The 24,718-nt window shown below is 41.1% G+C and overlaps 1 protein-coding gene across 5 annotated transcripts in view; it reads left to right on the top strand.

The window, feature by feature from the left end:
- SHOC2 (SHOC2, leucine rich repeat scaffold protein) overlaps window positions 1-24,718 on the top strand; it is a 73,675-nt gene that overhangs the window by 3,029 nt on the left and 45,928 nt on the right. The gene's annotated exons all lie outside the window — the stretch shown is intronic.

Genomic DNA, 24,718 nt, shown 5'->3' with positions numbered 1-24,718 from the left:
TGGGAGCACACGGGGGGGGGGGAGGATTAAACAGCCACTTGTAGCTGGATTGTGCAGATAGAAAGAAGCCGTGTTTACGTTAAGATTGTACCGGCTGACATATTTCAGGCTGTTTGATACAGTTGTCTGGGTATGTTACAAAATGTACTGAGATAAAATGTAACAGGTTGTATAATAAGAAGGTAATGTTTGCGGTATTAGCCGTTGACCTTAATTTGCTCGGGTTTTTTTTGCTTCATCGCTTGGGCTTGACCGTATTGTGAAATACAAATAACCTGCTATTAAATCTGGGCATTCCCCGGCACTAAATTTTGTTCAGCAAAGGCATTTTCAATACAGCAAAACAATAATCGCTTGGTGAAAAGGGGATTTTAATTAMTAAAAATGTTTGCATTTTAAACCTCTAGGTAATGGATGTGCTTTGTACTGAAATTATGCAGTGTTTATGCATATGTGTATATATATATATTTAAACATAACTTTATGCCACATAGTTAATTTTGGCCTGTGTAAAGATCGTTGCAGTTTAAGAAGTACTTAATCTGTATTGTACTACAAGAGAAATACATTTGAGTACACAGTCTATCATATAATTGTAGACATGCTGATTAGCCTGAGAGTATGTTAAGAGGCTGTGAATTAGTGTAGATAAATACTATGATGCRTGGTCAAGGAACTTTCTGTAACAGTCTGGCATGCCTATATACTTGGGTCTTTTAGTATTGTTTTACTCTTAACGTGGACACGTTACAAAAAAGAAAAAGGAAGACTTGAACATATTTCTTTGCTTTTTGGTTTCCCTACCAAAAGGTAGCCTGTGTTCTCAAAGTGGCTGTGCATTAGATCTTAATTTGGACCCTGCCCMCCTTTTTTGTTACAAAAATCCTGCTGGAGAGCATTTTTTGCCACAGGAAAGTATGTAGCTCTGTGTGTGTGTGGTTTGTGTGCGTGTGTTTTAACATAGTTGAAAGTTTGCTGCTTGTCTGGTAGTGGTGTCAGGGTTTTGCAGCGCTGGTGGTGCGAGCTGTGCTCCAGCCCAGTGCTTCATCTGGAGAAACATTTGACCGTGGTCACAGTAACGTGGACGTGGCTCGCTCTTACCTTGGCCACGCTAATCCCATATGTGCTTTTTGCTTGTATCTTTAACTGATTCATATTCTAAGTGCGAGCAGGAGATATGGAGTGATCCAAAAGGCTATTTCCACGGAGCCCTGGTGATCGCATGGATGCTGCATGTGGCTGGGTGGACCTGGATGCCCCCGCTGGCTGCTCTGCATGTCTCCTGGTTGTCTTTCCTGCTGGCTTCGTGCGGGACTGGAGGGGCTGCGCACCAATGCAAATGGCCTTTCCAATACCTCCCGCATTTGCATTATAATGGCTACATAAATATTGCAGCACATCTCAGTTCTTGCTCGCACTGCTTTGACTGCTGGGGTTTAAAATAGTTTCTTTCTGTAGCGTAGATCTTGTTCGTGGCTGGCACTGCTTTAGAGAGGGCTTCTGAAGCGCATCTTTATTAAATAGTGAAGCCTGTTTGCCATGAGGTGCAATTTTAACTTATCCATGTTCTAGTCTCCCACTCCTTCAGCCCACAGGTTGATACAGGCAATTGGAGGAAAAAAAATTAAAGCATGAGCATTTTTTCCACCAACTATTTCTAAACTGACTTTATATTTGGGGCTGCAAAGCATGTTTGCTCGAGACTTAGTTCTGCATTTCTTCCATTTCAAAAACTCCTATAGGTATCTAGGAGAATATTTTATGTGTAAGAAATGCAAAATATGGTGCCACCATTGTTGTGGTGCTGAAATATTCAATGATTTATGACTAACTCTACCAAACGCACTCTGAATTCCCTTTAAAAGTGTAAATACAGTGACTGGAACTAGGCACTCTTTTTGAGAACTGGCAACAGATTGCCATTGCCTATCTGTCATAAGATTGCTTTTCAAAGTTGTTAAACAGCACAATGATTGATGATACTCACCTGACTCTTACCAGTTAGTAGATGCATAGTGGCTTTTTTCAACTAACATGGAATGCCAGATTTTAAAGATTTGAACTCATTTCATGTAGCTAGAACCTTGTTATTGATGTATTATTTGTCAAATTTTGGGATGGGTAAGGTGTTAAGCTGTAATTTATTTATTTTTTTGCTAAGCAGTTATAATCTTAGAGTTCACTCTGTCTTACGTGGTTCATGAAAGCAGCACCAAGAAAGGTATATTAAATCAAATTTATTTTTTCCACCTGATGTTAGTAGATTGCCACCCTTTCATATGTTTACCCATTTCAAAGAGGTAGTAATTGTTCAGGTTAATGGTATGATGAATGACCCTGTTATTAAAGCTGTGAAAACACAATTTTCTGAAACAGTGAGTGATAGTATTTCAAGAAACCATAATTTTGCTTTGAACTTACATGTGGTCATAGATCTCTTAAGCATTCTGCACAGTGCTGCAAACAGTATATTACAGTATATTACTAAAATACCGCATTTTTAACACTTATGTGTATGTCGTGACAACTTGAGGTGTAGAAGAAGTATTCTTAGTGGCAGACATGGAAACATAAGGTTAAAGAATGTTAAATGAAAGAAGAATCATGAAACCCTTACACCTGAGAAACTTTGGATGTAGTATGTTTGTACTATACATGTGCATGGATTTTAATCATCCATTGGGTATTAATGATAATGTTGGTTTTAGTACCTTGAGCAGCACTGCAAAACCACTTTAGGGTTTGCCATTGGATTTAGGTCTGTACTTGCAGTGTTTCCATTCTAATGGGAATTAATACTAATCCTACTAATTGAAGAGGTGGTTCTTGAAATTTTGAATGGTCAGAAAGATCCATTGGTCTTTCACGTTGTGTTGACTGGAGAGAAAAATTAACACGTTTGTTTATTACTCTTAGTGATGAAGAGTTACCTTCCTGACAACCCAAAAGACCAAGGTCCTTTATTTATTCTTAGACTAGGGGCAGCATCAGTCAGACATCTCTCTTTCTCTTTTCCTTTTTCTTGTCTGCGCCCAGTCATCTAAACCTTGGCAAATAGAGGGTTTTGCTCTGTTCTGTTCAGTATAAGGCTTCTGTCCTGTGTCTGGCAGTAATGGCAACCTGTGTAATTGTGGTACGTGAGCTGTCCAGTCTTTTGTATAATAAGATTTTTTTACTGTTGTATTTTTTTTTTGATGCTGAAAGTTAGGTTGTAAACTATGTTGTAATAATTTTATGTTGTAAAATTAATCATGCTTATTGATTATTGTTCTGGAAGGAAATAGTCATGTTGTATCAAAATGCTTGGAGTAAAAAAAATATATATATATATATATATATATATATTTGTTTAACTGCCTTGGGGTGGGGGGAGGAGAAAGGAGCTTACATGGAACAGTGTTTTTTATTTTTATTTTTTTAGCCAAGAGAAAGCAATTCAGTATGTCATTGTAATTTCAAGGTTGGTATGGTAAAGCAGTGAAGTTCCTAGTAGGTTTGTAAATAATTGGCTGAATCTATACGTACGGTAACTGCAGGTAACTGAGTAATGTGCAGGTTCAGGTTCTTCCCTGAGCTTCAGTTTTTTTTTCCTTCATGTTACATGTAATCCAGTAAAATACTGAAGTTTGTTCAATTCTCATTAAAAAAAAATCCTTTAACCACAAAAAAAAAAAAAAAACCGCAAACACCCACCCCTCAGTTGTCCAAGGAAAATAACTGAACAGTCCTCGTTTTCTTCTTTCTATGTTGTATTTCTGAAATTGTAACTGTAGAGTTTTGTGCTTTTTGGACAGTGCTTTTATATAACCCCCTCCCACCCCCCCCTCCGGCTTGAGTCAGCTGCTGCAGAAAAGCAGAACTATGCTTTTCTTTTCAGTCTAAGGGATGCCCGTGCAGAGGAGTCATCCATAAATTTTAAGTTCTGTTTAGAAGCTTTTAGTAACATGGAGTTCACTGAGTGTAGCAGAGAGAAGATGACTTCACTGGCAAACTATATGGCTCCTGGAGGCATCAGGTGGCTTAGTGTGTAAACAAAAGCCCATAGCAGTCCAAAATAGGTCTTCATAAAAATAAACAGTGCAAAAAGTGACCTCCTAAACAAGGAAGTGAAGGGCTACCAGAGGATCCATCTATTAGTCCTGCAAAATGCCGATCACAGCAGCATATGGAGGACTTGTCATGAAAATCTATTTTGCTGTTGCCTCTGGCATAGCACTTAATTACATATATTTTTTACTCTGTTTATTGTAGACAAATGGTTGTACAATCAAAAAGTTGAAAAGCAGGAAAAATCCTATAAAATACAAATTTTGGAGTGATTTACGTGATTTTCTTGCTGAAGGGATAGATAGGTCAAATGAAGCCTAAGTTCAAATGTCCCTGTTAATGCGTTAAATCTGTAACAGTTACTTTTCTAGTAGACTCTAAATTCTAACGACTATGCGTAATATACAGTATTTGCAAAACCTAAAATATTTCTAATCAAAGAGAATTTTATAATACTGACAGGTTATGTGAATTATAGTGAAGATTATTGATAGTTTATCTCTTTTCATGAGAAAAGAAATGTGTCAGTATGTAGTATGCATTAAGGTACCTGAGAACTTGCGTTTGTGCGGCCAGTTTTGTTCTGGCGAGTCCCTCTGACTCTTGAGCTCTCGTACAGTGCTGCGCGTTAAGGGACATTTCAGACTATCCTACTCTTTTTCATAGTGGGCTACGCATTTGCTTTTTGGAATATTTGAACAATTGCTTGGCAGCTTTCTCGAGAACATATTGTGTGTGGCAGGCCTAGCTAGGAGAGAAACAAAAGTTTTAGTGTTACTGTGAGTGGTGATTCGTATAATAAATAAAACAACCTGGATTTTTTTCATGACTTCAGCTGTAATTTTTTTTCCTGTGTTTTAGCTTATCATTAGTCATTATTTCTCCCCTCCCTTCCCCAGAAGTCTTCAGAGAACTGTTGGTAGTTATTTCTTGCACATAAGCTGTATACTGTCTTGCCTTTTAAAATGGCTTTTTGCAATCTGCTCTTTCGAGAAGCTCCAAGTCATATCCAAACAGATATCGAGGTTTCAGTTACATGCTTAACTGTAATATCATATGTTTTATTCTTCTTCTAAATGAAGATTCTGTTTATTGAACCAATTAGCTGTTGGGTGTAAGCCAGAACTTTCCCCTGAAATCAGAATTAATGAATAAACAAATTACACTGGAAAGATTTTTATTCTCAAAGGACGGTGACAGTTGCTGTGTGGCAAGGATGTGGTTCATACCCTGCCGCCTGCGTGTGCGCGCAGTCGGCCCTGCTGAAATCAGTGGGGTAAACTTAGAGTATGGATCGCATGTCTGCATCGTATAGCTGGTGGTGCGTCTATCTCGGCGTGCTTCTGAACCCCTTCCAGCTCTCCCGTAGCAAGCAGATGGGATGCACACGCCTTCATTAGCAAGCAGTTAGCTCGGCTGGTAGGGCTGAGCTTTCCTCACGCTCCGGGTCTCTGACTTGGCTCTTTCTGCGTGCCAGCTCCCACTGCTGCTTCTGCTCTCTCTAAGAAGAAATCGGTAATGCCGTTACATACTCCTGCCCTCCTGTGGTAATGAAAACCTAAACGTTCTTCTCAAAAAMCAGGCTGTGTAAAAATAAAAGGGAAAGAGGTGAGAATAAGGAACAACTACTTCTCTTCTGCAACGGCCGCTTGCATCTCTCAAACTGTATGTTTGCTTTTGGCTGCGTTCTGCTTCAGAAGCACTATAGAAAACCCGAGTCATTTCTAAACTTGCTTTTATGGTATCTGCCATCAAAAATATCTTGTAGACAGTAATAGCTTTGAATTAACCTTCTGACCTTTTTTTCTGAAATGTGCTGTCCCTTTTGTGTTAAAATAGAGAAGCTAAGGCACAGAAATTATAGGGAAGATTTTTAAAAGCAGAAATGGGACTTAACTGCTCTGCTTTTGGTGCTGTGAGTCAGTGGGAGTCGAATACCCGACTCTAACGTGTGCCCGCAGCCCGGCCYGGCTGGCGACCTGCTCCGCGGGAGGAAGGAGCGGAGGTGGATCGCAGCCCAGGGCTCCGTGCTGCTTGCTAACAAGGGAAAGGCAGAGCAAGGCAAATGGGTGCAAAACGTTTACTGCTGTGAAATTCATGTCAAGAATTAAAGCCAGGCAGAGTAACACATGAGGTATTTGGCATGGTACAATATGTGGTATGAGAACAGGTAGTAATGGTGCCTGAAAGGCTCCTGAAGCAGTAGTGGTATGTACGTAACCTCTTGTTCTTTAACGTGAAAAGGCTCTTTTTCTGTTTTTTTTCTATCCTACCTCTTTGTGTTGCAGAAATACTTTCTGCCAAGATTGGTTGGTCTCAAATGTGACCTGCCTATTCTTTAAAAATAATTTCTATTCATAAACATGTGAGTCTGAGAGAATGTATTGATCATCTTTACTAATAATACTAAAAGAAGGGTAGCTTTTTAACTTCTTAGTTTCGTATTAGTTTCAGAGTTAATGGTGTGTGTAAACTGTGGATACACAACTTAGTTTCTTTAGGCAAATGTTTATGCATTATTTGCATCATGTAAAGTTGTGTAATGAGAAATCTATGTCCTGTGACTTCAGTGTCTACTAAAACTATATACATACATACATATAGATCTAAAATTACTTAAACCTGCTTTGTGTAAGCAGGCAGACTTTAACAATTTGCACACTGCTACTTCTCTTGGGCCAGCTTGTTGGCTCTTTGAGGTATGGTTTCAAGAATATGTAATGTAAAGTGGTCAATTTTATACAACTGTAATCTAAAAATGTATTTCTAGAGCTGCATCTACTGGTTTTTTTTTCCCATCACATTTTGTAGTTTTACARTGCCCTTTTTTTGTCACTCTTTATCTTTGAAACCTTTCCACAACAGTGAAAATATACTGCACAAAGCTCTGACAAATAAGAATGCTCCAAAATAAGTTTCCATAAYTTTTGTTGTAAATATCCATTTTTTGGCACACGAACAACTTAAAGCAAGGTAAGGCAGCATGACGTCAGAGYGTGAAAGCCACTCGCCAAAACTGCTTGTCTGCATTCTCCTGTYGCAGGGTAGTGTGAGGTGTATTGCCTCCGTTCGCCTTCCCCAAGAGTAAGCGTGTGCATGCCCGAACTTTCTGCGAGTAACTGCTACGGAGGAGCCGCCGACCCTGCGGTAGCTCTGCTTGTGAGCCTCTCGGAGGAGCAGGGGCTTTCAGACAAGAGCAGGGGCGGGGAGAGCGGAAGGTCTGTACGCGAGTGGTAGTTTTAAAATGCTGCTGGCTGTTATGTAGTGCTTTTTCTAAAAAGAAGTCTTAAGAATGGTTTGAACTTTTCACTTGCTTTTTCTCAGTAACGCACGCGTGACTTGCGCGGCGTTTCGAGAGGCTGAGCGGAGGATGCTGCGCGGCAGAGTTAACTCCTGCGCGGGTTGGGTTTGGCTTGTAGAAGCTCGTGCGCCGAGTTTCGGGTCACTGCCTAAGCGCAGGGTGTGAAGCGACTGCTCAGACCTTTGCATCCTGATAGAGAGTAAGTTTTCTTTCCTCCTAAGCAGCTTTCTCGAGCAGCGGGGGTGAGACGGGTGAAAGCCTTGGTTATCTATTTTAATTAAATTTTTTGTATAAGTTCTGTGTGGTGTAAATAGTTTTATGAACTAACGGAGGGACGAACGGACTGGTTAACAAGTTTACATTTTTGCAGATCGTACTGTGGCTCTTCCAGATGTACTGCAGGTGTGTGTGTATACTCATTCAGTACAAGTGCACACCGCTGTTCAGTAACCAAAAGTAAATGGTCAGAACTTGATTAATGCTGGAAATGTTCCTTTAGGCCCCATTTTTGATCACTTGTAAAGTGGCCACTCAATATGAAGTATACGTTGATCAATTATAGAGATGATAATTTCAGATTTCCAAAACGTAGGAGTTGGCTGGATTCTGATTTTCCTTGCTTCCAGCTTGCTGGTTAGTAGCTAGTGAGCAATATAAATCCCGTTACCAGTCAGATCCTGGGGGCCTGGTTGGATGATCCATTTTTTTCATCTAATGTGACCGTGGGCACTTTAAATCTGAGCGTACTGTTTGGTTTCTGATTATTATTAATATGCAGCTTCTAGCACTGCCTAGTATTTGCAGCCGAATGTAAATAAAATATCCAGACTTTACAAATAGTGACAACTTGAAATGAGTTTTTCTGACATGAAAGCTTAAACGTGTGATCGCAGGGCAGACTGATCAGCCAGCGGAATTTGATTCTTTTAACTCACGTTTTTYGTTTGCCTGTAAAGCTTGCTCTTCTGTGTGAGGTGTTGGAAGCTTGTGTCTGAGATGCTGATATTCCTGTAGTTGTACCATGACCTTTTTTTTTTTTTTAATTTCTTTTTAAAGCTTATTTCACACAGTGGTTTGCAGAGTTTGCTACATTCTTTGCTGGGTGACTCACAGTTCTCTTTTGATACTTCTGATGATGTGTAGTGGTTCTTGAAGTAGTAGTGTGCATTTTATGCAAGTCTTCTAATATATGAAACAATATATAGAAATAATAACTAGCAAATTGAGAACTCCTGACACTAATATAGGCAACGAAGAGATTTTAACTGGAACAAATGGTAATTTTTTTTTAACTTGTTTTGACTTTGCTGTTTACTTATTTATTTATTTTTTAAAGTAAAACTTTAAGACTTCAGCATGCTCATTGTAATAGTCTTGCTCTCTGGAGACGCCTGAAGTTTTGCYCTGTATTTTTAATTTTTCTTTGAGCTTGATACATCCTTTAAGTTAAGCAGTTCTGCTGATTCGGTGTTTGAAAAACTATTTAAAAGGAAAATCCAGGTAATGCTGAGTTGATTTGGGGATACAGTCACAGCTTCTACTTCTTGTTGAAGTGTTTATGCTACTTTTCCTAAGAAGATATTTTAGTTATTAGGTCCCTAATAGCTAAAATCCAGTTAAAGCACAGATTTTAAGGTCTAAAAAAGCCACTTAGCCAAGTATGATTTCATTTTCTTGCAGTAGTCTCAAACTTCAGTATTTTTCTTGAGATAACCATGGCAAACAGCTAGGCTTCCTAACATAGTTTGTTTAGTGAAAAGATTTAGGTGTTCTCTGTTTGCTTAATGACTCTAGGGGCATGTGCAAGTTTTTGAATCTTCTCATAAAAGATGACAGAAAAGTACTATGTCATGCGAAATAGTAAAATTTTCTCATTTTACTTTAGCATTACAGTAAATAATGATTTTGTTGAAAGCAAGCCTATTTCACTGTTGACTGAGTGGTGCTTTTTTCTGGGAGTTGTTTCCTTAGTTCTGCATCTGCATTTAGGAACTTTTTGTTGATATATAAATCCAGGTCCCCAAAATAGTGATCAAATGCAATTATTATTTGCAAATATTTTTTATTCCAGTGGGGAGCCCAAATAGGYGCAACCTGTAGGTTTCTTTCTTGTCCTAGGAGCCTGTACTAGTTGCAGTTTTATAGCAAACTGGATGTGTACTGGTATTTGAGCTGGTTGCTGATAGTCGATAACTGAAATCCAAATTCAGAGAAAGGTCAAAATATAATTAATATATACTTTTTTTTCTTTTTGTAGATGCTGATTTTCTTGTTGTTGATCTAATGTAGGATAGAAAGTGAAATGGACACTTTTTTTCCCCCTTTTTTTCTGGTTTCTTCCAGCCATTCAAAATATTGCATTCATGGTGCCATCCCAAGACATCCAAGGTCTGATGTAGGGCCATATGAACTCTGTCAGGTTTTTCTGCTTAAACAAACAAAATTTCAAACCTTTTAAGCATAATTTAAAAACTGCTAGTTTTTCAGTTTCACTTCTGCTGAAGTTATTTTATGGATATCTTTCATTTCTTCATCTTGCTCTCATTCATCTTGAAAAATGTCATCTACTAAATGGTGAAAGTAAGTTCTGTTGCATTTTAGAGGTTTTGATTTCAGTGTTTAAAGCTCAAGCCTGTGTTTCTCTTTTCGCAACTTAATGTATTGTGTATGCAAGCATGAATATCATGTTCTAGTGCACAGGGCAGAATAGCTCAGTAGCATCCACAGGTCAGAACTGGCCTGCAGGATACAAATAATTTGCTTCCTTTTTCTGAAGGAGAGGTGGCAGAGCTATTTGGGCAACAGATACTTCACAAGCACTGAACTTTTCCTTAGATACCTCTTTGTAGCCTCATCCAGGTTGCTGCATGTGTTCCTACCATGGTCAAAGGACAGAAGGGCCAGGGCATCTTCTAGCAGCTTCCGGCAGATTATGGTGTGACTGTAAATGTAAGAGAGGAAATGGACCCACAAAATATCTCATTAAGATATCACAGTCTTCTGGGGAGAGATTAAGAGCTCTTGAATTACAAGTTTATTAATAAATGGTAGAAAGTAGGAAAGTGACATGGTTATATACTGTAAAAAAAAAAAAAAATTAAGTATGCTGAATACAGCCTGCAGTAGTGAGCCTGGTGATGGTAGGGATCTTCTGGCCTGCATTTAGTGGTAACATTATTTGCTCTGTAGAGTAAACTAGAGGTTGTTCGTGAGGAGAAGAGAGCAGTGAAAGAATGTCATTTGCACAGATCTGATATGAGGAATCATACGAGGAGTTAGAGGACAACACAAAAAGTGTCAAATARTAGAGGATGTGGTGGAAAACTTCTCCCACTTACACTTCCAACTGTCAGTCCCTACTACCGCAGAGAAAACGTAGCCTTGACCTGCAAGAATGTTTAGTTTAAAATTTCTTTGTACACATTATGTCTGAATTTGATCCCCATAGGATACTGATTTCATATAAGCTGATTTTATGTATACATCTTCATTTTTTTATTTAAGGCATATGTTTATAGCATTTAATTATACTTTAATGCCAAGCTAATGCCAACAGTCGTCAGAGCAGTTGTGTTGCTCATTGTCTCTGTAAGAATGACAGAAGCTTTGTGTGATGCACATGGGGGATGCTCAGCTCTCTGGACTGTAGCCACTTCTCCACCTTCTGTTTGAAGARTTGTTGTCGGAGAATGGAAGAAGGGGAGAAAGGAGGAGTCATCGGGTAGAGAAGYTGCCACGATTTGCACAAGCTCCTGCCCAAGGATCGGGGGAGCTGGAGGCTGGCAGGGAGGGGAAGGTTTCAAGGGACACGTGCCAATCYTTCAGTCCCATGGAGGAATGAGAGGCTTCACATGATCTGGCTGTTTCTTGTCTTGCAGCGAAGAGAGGGATCAGGAAAGGTCTGGGGCAGGGTGGAGGCACTCAGCAGCGGCACCTTGCACCTCGCTGCGGAGGGCATTTAGGCTGAGGAGGTGGCCTTGACCCTCTCCTGAGGCAGGGGACATCCTGAGGAAAGACGCGTGCCGTGCCTGGCCGCTCGGCTTTGCCCTCCCACCCGGCTCCCCAGGTCTTCCCTGCTTCTGTTGTCCCGCCTGCCTGTCTTCCACCACACTCTGATGGTTGCTGCTGCAGATTGTCTCACCTGTAGTTCCTTGGGGTTTGCACCGAGCCCTCCTGCCCTTGGCTCGGGGAGATGGCGGTGGCTGCTGCCTATCTTCTACCTGTGCTCCTGCTCCCTTTTCTGGTGCTGTTTTCCTAGGAAGCGCCGTTCTTTGTCTTTTCTTCCCTTCCCACTGTTTTGAGAATGGTTGAGTAAAAAAGGAACAAATAGGTAGGAAGTAGATGTAATAACTAGTGTATCAACTTCCTTGTTAAACTTAAAAAAAAAAAAAAAAATTTTTCCAGAGGTTTATGAATCTCTCCAGTGCTTTTAGTTTTTTCTTCCCCCTTCTGTTTGGGAGCTCTTTTCTCCCTTCCTCAGATATTCGCCTTGTATCCTTGCGGTGCTCTTATATAATTATAGTGCCCTGATTTTGAACATGTTGTTCTGGGGAATATTGCCATACTGAAAGCTGTTCAGTCCTCCGAGTAGGCTTGTGAGTCTGTRTACTGTTTCTGAATGCTCTCTGCATATATCGCGTACGGTTTTGGATTGCGCTTGTTCTGAGAAGGGCTAATTCTCTTTTRACCTGGTTTACTTCACCTTCGTCGCCGCTAGCTTGAGCGCCGCTCAGGCRGTTGAAATACTCGGGTCCGTCTGCCCAAGGTGCCTCGAAGCAGAGATCTGCCGGCAGGGCGCTGTGCGGGGAGCCGCGGCGCGGGCGCGGGGGGCTCGCGGCGGCGCTCGCCTCCGTGCCGTTCGGGGAGTGGACGTGGGTGATCCGCCAGCAGTGACTCATGTTCTCGGCGTGCTCGGTCCCTCTGACCCGTTCCTTTGATGCGGGCAGATACCGCGTGATACGAGTGTCTGGAGACAAGTGCCTCTGATGAGGCGCTGTCTTGCGTTACGCTGCACCGAGGAAACGCGTTACGCTGGGATGTGTTTTGTACCGCTCGCGAGTCTCTCAGACCCAAATACATCTGCTCTTTGAATGCGTGTCAGTCAATCTCGCGTCCTCTGTTTCTGACTTAATTGCTGTTGAAAATGTGCTGAGCTAGTGTAAAGGTTGCATTTTTCTTTGTTAGTCACTTGTTTTATTATAACTTTTAAGTGCTCATGAACAGATCAGATGATTCTTTGCTGAGTTACTTAAGYATTTCCAAATGACATGTTTTTTGTCTTACGTGAAGGGCAGCAAGGTGCAAGAATATGTTATTCATTACAAATATGCACCCAGYAAAATTTTCCTGTTCTTATTTTGCCTAAGTAGTGGTATGAGCTTCCATGTTGCACTGAGCTATCCTGCTTTATTTATCAGTCTTTCAGATTTCCATTATCTTATTTAAKTTATGAGAAAGCGATGAGTTAAAAGGCTTGTTATTGTGTGGCAGGTGTACGGTATTGTTCAGTTCAGTTTGTGCCTGAATTTTTTTCCGTGACCTTTTTCTCGATTAAACAGCTAAGAWTTTTTCAGTCCTATGTTGTTGCTACTATATTCTCTTACAATACGCAAACCTTTCAAGCACCCTAAGAGTGTATTGTGCAGTTGGTTTTTGGCAAGCAGAAATCATATGTTTTTCACTATTTCTAGTAAAAATGTCATTGAAGACATTTGTTTCAAAAAAAAAAAAAAGCAGCCTCATCTGAACAGATTTTGAAGAGTCTGTTTGGAAAGGATCATATTTTTTTTTTTTTTTTTTTGTCTTTTGAAAGAAAACATCTTGTTCCTGTGAAGATACCCAATTTATCATGCGTTTTCCAAAACTGTTATTGTATGTGAAATAATCTTTTAATCAGGCTCCTAGTTACGAGCAGAATAGCGTTCACACTGCTGTTAACTTGTTAATTTGCAGTCATTTTTTACTTTAAAGTGTTTTGGTGCTCGTTGCTGTATTTCAAATAACTMTTCTTGTTTAGCTGTGGGATCAGCAACACGAAAAATAACATAAGAACGTAAATCTTGCAAAACCTTTTTCTTTATTTTTCATATTTAGAAAGACTAGTAGTTTAGGCTAAAAATTTGACCTCTCTTAGACTTCTGTAATCTTTTAGCTAACGTTTGAAAGGAGTACTCTACAAGATTGTATATATATATTATTTTTTTTAACAAGCTAATGTAGAAATGCAGAGGTGCATAAAGCAAGCATAAGGTGACCTAAGATTTCTTCCTTTCCCTGTGTGACACTAAGTTAATTTGCATTTAATCAGTAAAATCACATTTGCATGTTGCTTCTGCGGAGCGGCTGGTGTGCAGGAAGTTCAAATTCTAGCTTGTTTGTTTTCTTATCCCTGAAATTACGTCTCGTTCTGTTTTTGAAAATGCTGGTGGAAATGGAGTCCCCATTTAATATTCCCCCCTCTAAGACAGTGAACGTCATCTTTAGCCATATGAATGTCCATATCTGTGGGTTTTTTTGTTTTTTTGTTTTTTTTTTTTAAAAGAAACCACCGTGGCTGGTCTCGTGCCTTACTGCRGCTAGTTAGCATGTGGTGATGGTTGCCTAAAGAAGTGAAGGTTTCAGCCTGGGCCTTAAAACGTCGTGTGACTGAGGCTCTTCTGTAGCACGAATGAGCACGAGGAGCGGTGGCTGCAGGTCTGGGCTTCTCSTGGTTCTTCATGGAAAGGTGAACAGGGTTCTCTTGCTCTTCTGTGTTTATTTTGATTTTTGTCCTCTGTACTGGGAAAGAAATCTCCGTGATCCTGGCTGGAATCCCTAAGAGCAYGAATGAACTTGCAGGAAACTCAGATGTTGTCATTCTTGTTTTTTAGTGCTAAAGCATTAAACATTGATTTGGAAAAAAACATGTCAAAACTAAATAAGGTAAAGATACTGTATCTAAGGAGTTACAAAAATTGTTTGCCATATGAAGCAGTCAAAACTAGACAAGCTTGAATAAGATTGCCTCTAGTGCTTTGCGTGACCCACACTTTTCAGACTGTCTTTAATAAATCTTTAATTACTTCATACTTATGTCTTTCCTCTCGGACCTCTRCTTCATTTAGYGTGCAGGAGGAATGGTGCTCACCGAATGTGTACTGTCTCAATACTTTTGTATCTGTGAGATTACTTGGACTTCCTACCAACTCCCTCGTCCGCCACCCGTGCCTTCAGCCTCCTGTCCCCRTTCCTTTTCAGCTCCTGCCCACTTCTTGCTTCCCGGTGTTTCGCAGCTTGCTGTGCTCCAGGCAGGCTGCTGGCTCTTTTCTCCTCGCTTGGCCCCAGTGACCCCGTGGAGAGGGTGGAGGAGTGTAGGAGAAAGTTTCCCAGCCAGGTGGGAGAGGCCTGTTCAGCCACCGCGCGTTTGACTCGCTCTGTGGGAATACCTTCTATCAAAAGACGCGGGCGTGTAGGAGTTGAGGAGGTGAAACGGGCTCAGGGCTTATGAAATAGTCGGTTCTGAGTTGCTGGACTAAGAATTCTTTACTGAGCACCTATAAATAAATTACAGGGCTTTCTTAGAGGTTTCAGAGCGGCCAAAAGTGAGTATCTGGTGACATTCACCGTGACACCGGCACAACTTCTTAAGAGACTTCAGGCCCCTAATCCGAAACAAAATTATGCCATAGCTTTTTATGAAATCAGTGTAAGAATTACCTTCAAGATGAACAAAGCAACATACTTCTGCTGGCTCTCAGTCTTATAAACAGCCGAGCCTTTTAAATTCAATTCTTATCTTGCCTCCTCTCTCTCCTCGCAGCCCCCAACCCCAAGTGTTGGCAGACAGCTGCAGGTAAATATCAGGCTTGAGAAGTGAAGTCTGGAAAAGTTCAACATGATTAAAGAAGCTTTTACCACAGATAGCACTGCTTGAGTATGGCTATATGCAGTGCCACCTGAATCACCTGTAATATGAATCTATTTGCTTAAATAATGTTTCACTGCTTTATGTCATTATGTTTAAAACTGTTTTGCTCTTGGGAGAAAACATCTGAAAGCTTTGAAAAAGGCTTGGGAGCAATTTTATTCTGCATCACCTTATCGTGGTGTATCATGAGCCCGCATTTCTGTGGTGCCATTAATTTACAAAGTTCCCAGAGGTATTTCTAAGTTGCATTTGTTTCTCGAGCTGTGTTTAAGCGTGTTTTCCAGCAGCGCTGCAGGACACCGTCTTTTCAGTGGAACATGGAGGCAGTTTAACAACGCGCAGCAAGGTAGCACAAGGGGGTAAGGACGACAAGTGAATAATACAACATCCCGCTGAAGCTGCAGGGAGAATTTGGGCAGGCAGAATGCAGTTGACCTTAGAAATATATGTAGCAGTTAATGATTAGTTTGGCTGGAGTGAACCAACGTATTGCAGGAAAAATATTTCTCTTTGGCAATTTGTTGTTAGCGTACTGGTTCTTGCATCTGAATAAGGGTACCCGTAAGGCAGGGTGGTCCATCTCATCATGTTTCAGCAAATATTTGCTGAACAAAAAGAGACTAGAGTGTTATAATTTACATTCGATTATCTGAAACATGACAGTTTCTTTGTACTCTTACTCTATGCATATACTAACTTGGCCTGAATCAGTTTGATTTCAGCAGGTATAATATATTTATCTGAAATGATCAGATTACAAAAATAAACAAAAAAAGACTCCATCCAAACATTAGTTAGGCAGTAATGGGGGCAAATGTGTATATCTTTTTTAAATTAAATTTTATTTAGAATATTCTAAATTTGCTAAGTTTTGGTTTCCTGTAGCCCTTAATATTTAAGCATATAATGTAAACTCATGGAAAGTACGATATCCTGAAGAAAACAGCCTTAGCTGATCGTTGTGCTGTTTTCAAATGTTTTTTTCTTTTTTTTAAATGTAATTGTAATGAAGCTAAAATGTACATTTCAGTTTGGGAAAATTTGAATATGATTATGGTTGTTATGCTTTCTCTGTGAAAAATGCTAATCTTTTCTAGGAGGGGTTTGTTTTCTCAGAGAGGTTAGATGCATAATGTGTTAATGATTACAAAAAGAGGATAGATTTATAATTGGAAACTTCTAAATAAGTATGTATTTTGGGGGGCTTTATCAGCCATTTATGTGTCTTCCAAACACACCTGTATGGGTTGGAAAGTAAATCTTACTGTGTATGTCCTCTTCTATATGTTAATCATTTAAACTAGCTGCTTAGTGAAATGACTAAATCAAAGCTTTTGTCTTCCAAGCTGAAGATCAAGAACTACAAATAATCTTAGCTAGAAAAAAACTTAACAGGGGGCAGATATTGCGCACTGACAAGCTGCTCTATATTGTGGCGTAGGTTCTTTACATTGTATATTCTACCAATCACCCCTTCTTCTCTTGTTGTTCAGACTTCTGTTCAAAGCATGTTTTAAGCTGATTTTCAGATAGGCTATTTTCTTAGCAGAGTAACCCTCTGTGAAGGGATCTCGTGACTTCCACAGTCATTAATTATGGTCGGAAAATTCAAGGGACTGAAAGTCATCCAGCACTGAACTTTGTGAAATGGGTCAAAATTATTGTATAAAAGCATTTTGAAGATGGCAAGCGAACTTAGTGGATCAAATTTAGAGACAAAGAAATAAGGAGAAATGCTGCAGTAAACAGTATTCTTGTTTTTTTGCTAGGTAGTTTTGTGTTGTTGGTAGAAACTAAGATGGGATGCTGCCTTGGATATTAATAGAGCAATGTTTTATTTAGCTGAATTGGGATTTAGCATGTGGTTAGTTCCTATTTCTGTAGGATCAGCATAACAAGGTAGTTGGTAAATATATTGCCCCGTTGTTGCTGTGTGTGTGTTACTTTCTCTCCTACCCATCGTTCTCTTTTCATCTCTTGTTTGGTTGGTTTTGTTTTGATATGTTGTTTTTAATTGTTGAGAGGAAACGATGAACAAAAGAAAAATACTTGATAGTGGTTTAAAATCTCGCGCTGTCACCCCAGCAGTGAGAGCGATGACGTTTTGTATCAGGTTTGTAACCACGGGGGGTGGTGGGTTTGCTGCCGCGTTCAAGGGACTTGTCAGGGGACCGGAGCGGCGGCGCTGGGCGCTGCGCGGGGCTAACGGCGAAGTTTCTTTTGCTGCGGGAAGAAGTCAGCTCTTGCTGCAGCGAGGTGATCTGTGATCCGAGGAGGGTAAAGGGTGGCTTGTGCCACTTGTTTTTGTGGAAGACAATTTACTGCTGTTGATGCAGACTTTTGCGTATTAACAAAATGAGATAACAAAATATTAACAAAAATGAGATAACATGCAGGTAAAGCAGATGCTATTTTTTTTCTTGTTCTTAAATGTATCTCAGTCCTAGTCTCCACTAATGTAATTTGTACCTATTTTGTTCTTGGACTTTCCTAAACCAAGATGTCTGTTTTGGGTAATGTATTTTTTTTAGACATACCTAGTTATTAGGTCCTGTACTAAGACGCAGAAATCTGTCTAGCAAGTTAAGATTTTTGGATTTCATGTATTATGCAGGATTGCGCTGCCTGCTGCTACTACAGGTTGCCATGGCACCAAGACGTGCCACCAGGAGGGACACGCTGAGGGACCACACGTGCGGGGGCTCCCTGGTCACGTTTTAAAATCGGCTGCCTCGTGGCATTAGCAGAAGTCTTCCCGCCTGCTCTTAGAGCCTCTTTCTGCAAAAACATGAAATGGCATTTTATAATTTGGCCAACAAATAGTGTTCTTTTTTTCTGTAAAAAAGAAGGCCAAAATGCTTCATAAAATAGTATTGGAGCACGTATAAAATGAATCATGGATCATGGTCAGTATATATTTTTGTACTTTGTGGTCAGTCAGAGTTATACTATGCTAGATGAGTTCATGAGGGCACAAAAGATTACTTCTACCCCCTAAGGACTTAAAGCATAGGCGATTCTCTATTTACTAGTGTGTAACCTTCTTGTCACGACAGATTTGGACTTTGGTACGCGACCTGGCATACAGTGCAAGCGAGGACTTCCAGCGAGTGGCAAATCTGGTGACCAGTGAATGAAAAGACAAACTCTGAAGCTCAGTTATGGACAGCAGTGTCTGTGTACGGGCTGTGTAATTGAGTGGTTGCGTAGGGATCTGCAGTAAGATGCGCTGTATGATGTGCCTGACTTTTGAAGTACAAAGTGATCAACCTACAAACACCTCTTGAAACTGATCTGCTTATTTATAGTAATTTCAGCTTTAATTGCACATACGTTTGTAATTACATATTCACAGTTACAGATTTGTCTGCAGATTTAAGAAACTACAAGTAAAAACATATGCAAGCCTTAAAATGGTATATTTGTCAGCACTCTTCTAATGTTTGTCCAGTCCTTCCCTCTACCTCCAGGTTTTGCTTTAAAGCAAGATCAGGTTGTGCTTGGCTGCCCTGCATCCTCGGGAGTAGCAGGGGGCCGGGAATAGTCTTGGCTGCCATCCTTTAGCAGATGAAGATATCCGAAAGGGCTTAGCGGGCTGTCACGGTTCGTGCCTACTCGCTTCCCCAGCTCCACCGCCTCGGGCCYGGCGTGCGCAGGGGGAGCGAGCTGCTCCCCCTGTGCGAGGGGACTGGGAGCGAGTGCGGCCGCAGGCAGATCTGCTGAAATCGGACTGGACCGGTAGTCTGCGAACTACCGTCTGCTGGCCGTTCCCTTACGGGACTGAGATGAATTTAACAGTCTTGTCTTCTCTACTGAATAAACCAACCGTTGCAGTTGGCACTGAAGACCGTCGCAGTATTGTGCTGCTGCCATTGACAGTCCTATACCTGAAATAAAGGATTTTTCTTTCCAAAGAAGAAAAAAAATGTGGCTGGCTGGCATATTTCAGGAGCACTGCATTTGTCAACATAGATGAGGCTACTTTTTTGATCTACGGCTTTGTGATGGCTGGTTATTCTCATGCTGTCTCCATACCTTCTCAGTGAGGTTTTGTGTTTAAAGGAGTAATGCAACCACTTGGTGACTGATTCAGCAGTTTGCTGCCAGCTGGGCTGGTGGTGGCTGCAGCAGCAGAAGCTCAAATGCACTTATGCAGATGAAAACTCTGTAGGTCAGATGTTTGCAGCTGGTAAATTGTGGGAGAGAATTTGCTTTGTTTGCAAGTGACTAGCTGAATTAAGCTTTTTGGGTTTTGAAATGAAAGTAGTGACAATCTTTTTTTTGCATATGTGGTATTGAGAATGGAAAGTCTTTGTAGCCACTTTGGCTAAGCTTGAAATCTCATCCATTGCTTATTGATGTGTTCTAGTTTGTGGTGTAGTGGAATATTTTTGATATATCCCATGCTCTTCCATGTAAATGGTAAATACTTTTAAGAAGGTTTTTTTTTAATCTGCTATTTGTTTGTGAACAGGCATTGCTGAAATTACTAGAGAGCATTTGAACTCTGCCTTGTTGTTAAAAACCACTTAGGTCTGACTAATTAGAATTTACTAGATCAGAATTGCCACCTCAAAACACTTATTTTTAACCTRTGTAATGGAATCATTGCTTGCTTACTCTGGAGTGTCAAGTATGAGGTGATTTCTTATTGTTTCCTTTGAYGTGTTTAATATTCTGGATGATCCTCCTCTATTATTTGTTTTGAAGAGTCCAAGCCATGGTGTGTGCCCCATTGGGTTAAGTTTAGTACAAAAATAGAACCAAGAGAAAAATCATTCCTATTCCATGATACAAAATTACGCGTGTAATGAAGTATTCTTCTTTTCTATGCTGGCTTATAGACTTGCTGCTACGTTATAGAAGGAGTCCTGTTTTATTTGAGTTTAATGTATTAAACTTTAGTGAAAATGGTGCCTTAAATTTTGAATATGCTGAGCATGTAATATATTTGGGTTTGAAAGTGTTTTGTCTTGTGAAAGGTACAGCAGGAACCTGTAAACGTTAAAGCAGAGCTGTAAAGGGACTGTTTGAAAGATGTGCCGTGGTGATTTTCCTTTTGCAGCAAGGACTGCTGGTGGTTGCGGTCTCACCAGCCAAGAAAGAGGGGATATGTAAGCGGTGGAGGAACACTTTATTTTAGTTAAAGACTTCTGCCAGCCCCCTCTCTGCACATACAAGACACGTCCATCTCGCTGAAAGCCACAAGATAGGTAGCACGTCCTCCAAGGATGGCGACTGCTGGGAGCGACTCTCGCACAGGGGCCCCTTCCCAAGGGGCCGCCGCCACAGCCGGGCGGCAGCGGGGAGACTTGGGGGCCCCAGTGCGGCTCAGCGCGGTGGCCTCGACCGTCCTGGCTCGCTTGCCTCTGCCCGCGGCGGCTCCGGGGCGGCCCTGCCACTAGCCGCGACACGGCGCTTCGTTAGGGAGCTGTGCTCACGCTGCTCGGGAGCTCCTTGTGGCTCCAGCTCTAGGTTGGCCACCCTCAGCCCATATCTGAGAATCAAAACATCATTTTAAGCAACTAAATATCTCTTAACTGAATGGTCAAATTTTTCTCCAAGATCTGTGTATCAATTCCCCCCCCACCGCGCCGTGCTCGGCTTTTGTAATGAATGACTGCAAGCCCTTGGAGCTCTGCAAAGCCCAAGGGGTTACCGAGAGGTCTGCTGTGAATCTTGAGGCAGAACTGTGCCTTTAGGCACTTTGTACACTTTTTTAAAGATGGTTTTATGTGAATTTTTAAAAAGACTTTAAAAGTCTTTACTGAGCTGTGAGGTAATACTGGCGGTGATTTTTGTTGTAGAATTACTTTATCGCAGTGGGTAGGAGACAGTTAAGTCTTTCACAGCCTTCCTTGCGTAGCAATTGGGTGAAATCCTTTATCTCAGGGCTCATATTGTATTAGATAATGACCAGGAAACATGAGTATTTATATGACCAAGATGCAGGTGATTAGTTTAATATTATTCTTAGAATTGCAGACATTATTGTTCCTACTTTATCAAGTTTTTTATAATGTAATTACTACATGGATGTTTTGGGTTATATTGCTCAGAGTAAGAGAAATCTCTTTTCAATTACTCATGCATATTAAAATAATGAGCAAAACTATGCAAGAATGATGTGTCATTCTTTTTCAAGCAGCTAAAGAAGTGATACAGTTTAGTTTGAAATTGTTTGTTTCTAAAGTTTCCTCAGTTACAACTGACAGAAACAAATAAATAAATAAATCTGGGTTATACCAACCATAAGAATGAGCGAATCAAAATTCCGATGCTGGTTGTTTATAGCTATTTAAAAATTTTACTTAAAAAAAAAATTATTCAGAACAGGAAAGAGATTTTTTTCCTTAACTTTTCTAAGACTTTTATTTTCCTTTATACACTGCACCAAGCAAGAGTCTTATTCAGTTTTCCAAGTTCTTCAGCACATAATAGTTAAATGTTTTTATGTCAATTAATATTGACAGGAAGTCAGTTTGAACAGCATTGGAAAATGGAAGTAGTTGGCAGAACTGGCTAATTTCACTGAATTTCCTTTTGCTAAAAATAACTCTAAAAGAAGCTCTCCTTTTGAGATACAATGAGCGCTTGTTGGAGTAAAGTTTAGAATTGATGGTGACTCTTGTCCTTTAATCAAAAGGGCTTGAAAAATATGAATAACCTTTTGAAAAATATTCAGCTTCCTCTGTAGTATATGTAATTAAGCTCATGTCCTCCAAAAGTTTACATACATGTATGTGAGTAACCCCAGTAGCTTGAGTGAACTGCCGTGGAAATGAAAGCTCTCTAGAAATATAAGGTATATTCTCATTTATCTCGTATGTGAATATGCTAAAATAATTCTAGGCAGTTTGCAATGCCCAGTGCTACAAGTTACGAAGCAGTAGCGATGAAATTATTTTCACGTTCTTGGGTCCTTTTGTGCCCCTGCAGCGTGGCGCGGGAACACCTCGCGGCCCTGGCGGGAATGCCCACGGTGTTAGTGCCCACGGTGTTAGTGCCCCAGCTGGGCCCGCTCGGGCCGAAAGTCGGCGTTGGTGAGCTAGGAAGAGCTGCGCTCGCCCACCTCTTGCCCGTTGTGGAAGGCAGCGTATGGCGCCTGGGAGGGCCGGGGGGAGAGAAAGGGCTGAAGGGCTCCCCCGAACCCCGTGTCCCCCCCCCGTGCCCTGCTCCCTTGCTTTCGGGACGCCCCCGAGATAAAGCCGCGCGCGAGGGAGCCGGCCCAGGTGCGTCGGYGGTGACGCCGCGCTGCGGCAGAGGCGTTTGCCGCTTCACGGGACGAGCGGGTGCGAGCCAGGCGCTGGCGTGGCGCAGCACCTGAGTCGTGGCCCTGGGGCCGGCGGGGAGCGGGGCCTCGGCCCCGGAGCGGAGGCGCGCAGGTATATTTAGCTGTTACCTTTTTTGTCATTCTCAACAGGGTATGTGTTTTGAATAGCTGCTGCTTGGCTCTAATTTGTGCGTGTTAGAAAACCGCGGCCGCCTGTTGCTTGCACGCGAGTTGGCTGCCTCCTGCTATCTCCAACTTTGAAGAAAGTGGAAGTGTCTGGTAGTGACCCTTCATATCGCTCTGATTTTGTGCCAGGAATTTTCTTTATGTGTTTCAGATGATGTTTTAACTCTTCTTATTTTTTTTCCCTTATTTTTATCCTTTTATATAGGCAGAAGTATATTTTTATTCCTTCCTGGAATATAAATGTTAATCTGGAGTATTGTAATGGGGGAGGGCTTCTCTCCCCCTTTTTAGGTACCAGTACGAGTAATTGCTAACTAAGACACTGACATGTGTGAAGATTATCTGGAATATTTGCATTACTGAGCTCCTTTCACCAGTACTAATCTCCAACTGACTTTCCTTTCTGAGTCTCCTTCAAAACCGATGTCTGCTGTACTGCATACAAGAAATTAGCCAAATCTCTTCTGGTATGTCTTAAATTTGATTAAATTGAAAGCTCATGAGAACAGCGACTTCTTGGGTTTTTTGCTCTTTAGGTATTGGATTAGTGATAGTAGCTGTTTGGCACTGCTGCATTACTACAGTTTTCTCTGTATTTATCAGAATGGCGAAACCGCGTGTGTTGGTACTCGGCTGTGTTTGTGGCACCTTCCAAATGCAGCGAAGCCGAGCTGGCAGGCAGTGGAGGCTCTTACCCTTTAGGCGGGTGCTATCCCCCTGCGTTCTTGCATTTCAGGGTAATTACATTTGCTGCTGCTGGAGTTTTGCAAGTATATAGCTTATACAGTGCTGAAAACACAGTTTCAAATACAAYGCAGAGAGGTTGGTAATCCTGAGAATAGCAGAGGTTGGTGGATGGTGTGAGAGCTGGACGGAAATCTGAAGTATGCATCAAGAAACTGGCTTGGATTTGGAGAGCTCTGCGCTGGAGAAGATTTCAAAGTTGAAAGCTGTCTGCGCTGGGCTGGTGCTAGCAAGCTGCTCTTGTCCTTTACAGCCAAGTCCTTTGAAACCTCGCAACTGGAGGCAGTGGGGTTATTTGATGTTACGGGTTTTGTAGCGTGCACTTTGCGATGCTGCCACAGTAATGAACCCGAGCAAAGGCCTGGAAGTTACCTCCTGGGGTTTCCTCTTCTGAGCTTTGGTCCTGAGCAGCTTGAAATGTGGCTGAGGCGAAGCGGCTTGCCTTTCTTACGCTATCCCTAAATAGATTCTTCTTAAGTTTGGTTTTTAAATGGATGAATATCCTGAGCGAAATGTGTGCCCGTGTGCTTTTTGAGCACATGTGCACGCTTGAAGGTAAGCATAGATAGGTAACTGTGCAATTAAGAATACAGGTATTTGAGCTTTGCTAAAAGATGTTTGTATCTCCTGTTCTTGCTGGTGGCTTACTTAAGTATACAAAATATTATTTCACTGATTTTGACTGGGAACTTTATGAACTGATGTGGAAAAGGGAGTGTCTGAAGAGGGGCAGAGTTCCYGTGGTGGTTTTAAGAGGATTTTTACATATCTCTTGTGGCTGGGTGCTTTTCTTAAATGCAAATAAAATTTTCGTCATCAGCGAATACTGCATAACAAAGCAAAACTGATTTTAGGCTAAAAGGTGGACTAACATGGGAACACAAAATTACTGTTGCCATTGATTGACCATTTATTTTCTTCCACAAAAATGCATTCACAAACCTCTTCAGAGTATTCTGAATCTTGAAGTTCTTGCGTGTTTCATGGGTTCTGAATTGAAACAGGAATCAAAACTGACTTTCTGTGATGCCTGATGATTTTATAAGAGTGTGGAAAGGACTCTAGGTTTCAGCCCATCCCTTCAGTAATTAGCATGCATCATATTCCTTGGGGAAAGACTCAAGATACTGTTTGCTTTTACGATATGTTGTATCCTACTCTCATGAGAAATTCCTTCCTAATTTTGCTTGTCTTGAAGCGTAATGTATTATATTCCTTCTGAGCTTTCAGTTGACTTTTTGGTAGGATTATTCCAAAATGG

Source organism: Apteryx rowi, unplaced genomic scaffold (genome assembly GCF_003343035.1).
Source record: "Apteryx rowi isolate R43461 unplaced genomic scaffold, aptRow1 scaffold_3, whole genome shotgun sequence".
In the NCBI taxonomy this organism is placed as follows: Eukaryota; Metazoa; Chordata; class Aves; order Apterygiformes; family Apterygidae; genus Apteryx; species Apteryx rowi.
Note: the sequence above shows the minus strand (reverse complement) of the source record. Positions and strands in the feature narration are given on the sequence as shown.